Source organism: Haematobia irritans, chromosome 3 (genome assembly GCF_050003625.1).
Source record: "Haematobia irritans isolate KBUSLIRL chromosome 3, ASM5000362v1, whole genome shotgun sequence".
In the NCBI taxonomy this organism is placed as follows: domain Eukaryota; kingdom Metazoa; phylum Arthropoda; class Insecta; order Diptera; family Muscidae; genus Haematobia; species Haematobia irritans.
In genome coordinates, this window is record NC_134399.1 from 57,610,072 (window position 1) to 57,615,796 (window position 5,725).

Below are 5,725 nucleotides of genomic sequence, written 5' to 3' on the forward strand. Positions count from 1 at the left end.
TGTTCTCATCTTAATTTATATTTTACAAGTTGAGGTAATTGTATACCCAACACCACCATGGGATGGGAATATAATGAATTTGGCATTCCGAAATAATGATTTCCGATCGGAAAGTAAGTGAATATGTAAAATAAATGTAAGCACTGAAAATTTGCTTAAGTGTGTTTTGTGATATTACCATTGGGACCATGAATTTTGAGGCTCACTGTATATATGTCTTCGTGAGTAGGACGTCTGCAAGTCTGTCTGTTGAAATCACACTACAGTCTTTTGTTAGCAAGATCAATTTCGAAGATGGGCTATATCGGTCCAAACCAAATAAATGTGAAATTTGGTTTACAATCAGTGTTGCCAGGTTGGCGGTGCCCCCATATTTAGGGGTTTTTTACACGTTTGGGGGGATTTTTTGGGGTAACATTTATTTGGGGATTTTTTAGGGGTAACAAATATTTAACATCTAATAAAGTGAAACAATTCTCAACCAAATTCAGAATAGGGGGCTAATCACGGCATTAGATATCGAATTCATAATCGTATCGAACAAATTGTCGATACGATTAAAAGTTTGGATCACGGCATTCGATCGAAATTTGATGCAATTGCTCAAGCATTGCCAACAGCAAAAAACGAAGCAGGGGCCAAATCACCGCATTCGTCATCGAGAAACATTTCCATCGCTGTAAAATTTTGGATCACCGCATTCGATCGTAATTTATTTTGTCTACTACTTTTTTTTACATTGCTGTAAACATATGGTAATAAGAAATTGGAAGCAAAAGATGATTTCAAAATAACTTTTTGTGATCAAAATATGTATATGTGTAAAATTTGTTATGAATCCATGTGTTTTTGTTTTCCTCGTCTTCGGATTCAGAAGATGAGTACAAAGTGGCATTAATAAGGAAAAACATTCGAGACAAAATCAGTCGTTTGCCTGAGGTGCATTGCCTGTAAGTGATTCTATTTTGAAGTGAGTGCTTTTAACTAATTGTGTTTTTAACATCCATAGATTTAAAAGACGCTTTCGTCTGTCTAAAGAAGCTTTTAAATATGTTCTTGAAAAGTGAGTTTTTTTGAAGCGGCTACTGAGCATTCCTTTCTTTCTTCCATTTCCCTAAATGCAAGTAATATTATATTTTCTTAAATGTAATTTGCCAAAATATATAAATAATACTTCCATTTTCACCAACTACTTGTTTCTTTTTGTTTACCTTTTTTCTGCTCAAAAATCACTACATATTTCGTTTTCGATAGCATGCTACCTGTCGTGTTCAATTTCGAGTAGAAACAATTCGATAACGACTGCAGTGATTCGCGTAAACTACATTACGACGACGAAAAGCTCGATTTCGACTGCGGGGATTTGGCCCCAGAACAAAATGAAATGACAAAATCAAGTCAGCGTCACAAAATAGAATGTAGAAAAAAACATATTTTTGGAGGTTTCAAAGTAAAAAGTAAATGGTATTGCATTATATCTTTTGGACCCATATCTCTTTTTACATTCCTCCGAATTTCTTCCTAATTGGAGGATGAGATGAAAATAAAAAATTCGGAGACAAATAAGGAATAAATTTGCACATTGTTATTGGTGTAAGTACATGGTTTTGAAATGGTATGCACTGTCAGAAAGTCACCTTTTGCAGGCTCAACGGACGATTTCGGCTGACGAAGTAGACGTTCAAATGGAAAATAATTTTTGGTGGCATGTCAACGTCAATTCTATCGCTTTACAATTGTCTACCGTCTTAAAACTTTTTTCGACTGGAAGCCTTCATAATTCACTATTCTTACATGGTGGTCCAGAAGCGTTATGTTGTCACGGAATTATATGTAAATTTACTACAAATTAGCAACAACTCGAACTAAAACTAATTTATTTACTATTCCGATATGGCGAAAACAATGTAAAAAACAAGTGAAAAATGTTTTACGATTGCAATTTACCAATCGAAAAAATTGTCGATCAAAAAAACTCGATATCGACTCCCGTGATCCGAAAAATTTAGATTTCGATCAAAAGTTCTCGATATCGAATGCCGTGATTAGCCCCCAGCAGTTCTCGAAGAAAAACACACGCGGGAGATTAACACAAATCTCTAGATACATGCCCATGTTCCCAAATCCACTTCCAGGTGAATGTGAATCAATTCCACGATTTTCGTGTCCTACAATCCACGTTCACCGGAATTTTCGTGAAATCAATTCACTTGCAAAAGTCTTGGTGAAAGTTGAATGATGTCCACGCGTAAAAAATTTGGAATGTTTTATATTTAATACATGAGTTTTATTAAAACTGCGTAATTTTTAATTAAAAAAAATAAATTATAATAAGTCTATTGATTCCACTTATTTTGATTTCCGCCTTAAGGTGAGTATTAAGTTCGAGTTTAGGGTGGGTATTAAGTTCGGTTTTCGAGTTGAAAACCACTTTATTTTCGCGATTACTTTTCCTTAAATAATTAAAATTATAAATGAAAACGAACTTATTCCTGTAAAGTCTTGCCGAAATCTAGAGGAACAAGAAACTACGCATCAATTGTGTTAATTTGTCTGCTTTATATTGAACTGTTTTAATAAAGTAACAACGAAAATTTCAACGCGAAAAGCGAACATAGTACTTACCTTTAGCCGCTAAAGGTGAGTACTATGTTCGGGTTTTTCACCAAAACACTAATCTAAAAGTACAAAAATATGTATGAAGACGATTATATTTTGATCAAGTCTTACCAAATAATGGAAGGAAAAGATCCAAGGAATTGATTGCAAATAATTATATATTTCTATATTAATTAATTAAAAAAAGTAACCGTGAAAACAAGCTGGTTTTCAGCTTGAAAACTGAACATAGTACTCAGCTTAAAGTGAAAACTAAATCAGCAAAAAAGTCATCAAATTATACATAGTTATTGCAAATTTTATTATAACTTGATGGGGAATAGCCCAAAGCAAATTTTCGTAAAGTTTGTTTTCCTTAAAGGGGATTAATTCAGAAAAGTAATCGTGAAAAAATGGCGATTTTGGAGGCTAAACTCGAACTTAATACCCACCTTTAGTGAATTTTTGGGTGATTTGTCTGGGTTGCACAAATCACTGGTTACAGAAAAGTTCAAAAAAGAACGTGGAATTAAGAACACCAAATTTTCACGTTCGTGGATGTGACGTGAATAGTGGAAGTGGAATTGAAGTGGATATCGGAACATGGGTGATAACATAAGCAATTAATTTCAACCGTCGAACGGAACGGACGTGTTTTTCAATAGCGGATAAACTCATCGTAATAGGTACCTACTAAGAATTTCAAGTGTGGTGGGATATTAAGCCACCATGCAGCGAAATTCCAAGTCATCCACTGGGTTGCTAACTTCAGGGCCCAGTGGACGGGTATCGACTGGAGTTATAAATCTGGGCAATGACCAAGAGTTAGGCCCAATTAGTCGACCTGTAGACGGGTCGACAGGTGGCGACACTATGACAAGTCGAACTTTTTCTAAGGTAACGACATCAAAAGGAGGTAATCCCTCACGAAAGAGATTCCAGGAACGCAGAAATGCTTTGTTTATCCTAAAGAAGTTAGGATCAGTCGACCCAAGCACGCTGTCGGCTAAACAAAGCGATTCCTTAAAATGGGCTCAAGGAATTCTTGAGACTGGAAAAAGGGAACGATCGCCGGATGAGCTGCCATCCTCCAAAAGGGATCAAAGATCGTTTGCCTCAGTTGCTAAAGACAGCCTTGTGATGGCTATCATTAATAAAGGAGCATTGGACGGTATGGTTCCAAAGCAAAAATGGGGGGAAATTGAGAATGCTCTGTCTGTCGTCTACTCACAGGTGCTGGAAAAGTTTCCCGGCCCAGATCCTCGACACCAAGAGGCTGGTTGGTATCAAGGACGATTTAAGCTAGTCGCATACTGATACTAATTGGTGAAGTTTGGGAAGGAGCTGCTCTAGAGTTAGTCGAGAAGAAAGACATACCGGCTAGACCTAGAGCACATGCGTGGATACCTGCAAACCCTTCTGACCCTGAATCTATTTTAAATAGACTGAAACGATGCAATCCAGATCTTCCAACAGCTGATTGGAAGGTTGGCCGTTTGGATGAAGTGGATGGACCAAGACGGCATGCAGTGTTTATATTGAACACTCAGTCTTTGCCACATCTAGCAAAGTCCCAGGGCCGTGTATGTTATGGCTTTCATTATATCCAAATGAAGGTATATAAAAACGATCAGATAAAGGATTCAGAAATGGACAATCCTCTTTCTGATTCAGAAGAAAGCGGATCCTCTTGCGAAGTCGAGGGAGATACCAAAGTTGAAGACATGGATAGACACCGTATGCGAGAGGAGGTTTCTATTGCCTCAGAACTCACCAAAGTTGAACCTATGGTTATTGCGAGAGTCACCGAGATCTCTGAAGAGAACATTCTTGATGACTCGATTGAAGCGGCTGATGTGACGGTTGTTGAAAATCTCGATGGTCCTACGGATCCTCCAGATAAATCTTCATCATGGTAAGGCTGCATGTGCTACCTTAAAAGTTCTCCTGATGAAAGGGGACATAGATATAGTTCTTATTCAAGAACCATATGTTTATAGAAACAAAATATGTGAATTAAGTACTCCGGGGTTCAAACTATTGCAGTATCCTGGTAATGATGTAAATCGAGCCTGTATAATTGCTAAAAACGAGCTCAACTTGTTTCTGCTTCCTTCAATGTGCAATACAGACACTGTCGTTGCCAGTTTAGAAATAGCCAAATGCAAATATTGGGTATCTTCGGTCTACATGGGACATGACAGGGAGATGCCTCCATATGCCGTTAAGACCTTAGTGGAGGAGTCACTGAAAACAAAGACGAAACTCATTATGGGATGCGATGCGAATGCACATCATAGTATATGGGGAAGTAGTGATACTAATGCAAGGGGAGAGTCGCTAATAGAGTTTATTTTGCGTACTAATCTGGTAGTTTGCAACAAGTGAGATGCCCCAACCTTTGTCACTAAAAACAGGCAAGAGGTTTTGGACATCACCTTGGCCTCGCAAGAACTGAATGAAATGATATCTGAGTGGCAGGTTTTAAGTGAACACAGCTTCTCAGATCATCGCTACATCAGTTTCAAATTTGATGTTCATATCACCAAGACCATATTTCCGCCAAATGTTAGGAAAGCTGACTGGAATAGGTATAGGGAATCGTTCAATATGATGATACCGGAAATAACAGAGACAAATATGAGAAATGTGCAAGATATCGAACACGCAGTGGAGCGGATTACTAAGGCCTTCAACATCTCACTGAAAGCTGCATGCCCTAGAGGAAAGCCAAGGGGGAAACATCGACCACCATGGTGGCCTACGGAATTAAGTAATATGAGGAAATCCTGCAGGAAGCTCTTTAACAAGGCAAAGTCCACCAGAGCCCCTGAGGACTGGGACGCTTACAAGAAGAATCTGAGAGGATACAAGCGAGAACTGAGAAAGGCTCAGCATAACTCTTGGAATGATCACTGCAGCAGTATTGAGAATACGTCCGAGGCTTCCAGACTACGGAAGGTTCTAGCATCCACCAACTCCGCTCCAGGTTTCATTAAAACATCGGAGGGCAATTGGACAACGTCCAGTGAGGAGACGCTGGAGGTACTATTGGACACACATTTTCCTGGAAATCAGACGGTTGAACCATGTACAGGCGGTGCCACATTTGCTCAGCGGTCGTTTC

General features: G+C 38.5%; 1 long non-coding RNA gene across 1 annotated transcript; it reads left to right on the forward strand.

Annotated features, from left to right (window-relative positions):
* Nucleotides 1-715: 715 nt before the first annotated feature.
* Nucleotides 716-1,189, forward strand: LOC142229055 (uncharacterized). The gene is made up of 2 exons (XR_012720317.1): nucleotides 716-950; nucleotides 1,010-1,189. It is a non-coding gene; the product is annotated as an uncharacterized LOC142229055 (long non-coding RNA).
* Nucleotides 1,190-5,725: the final 4,536 nt, after the last annotated feature.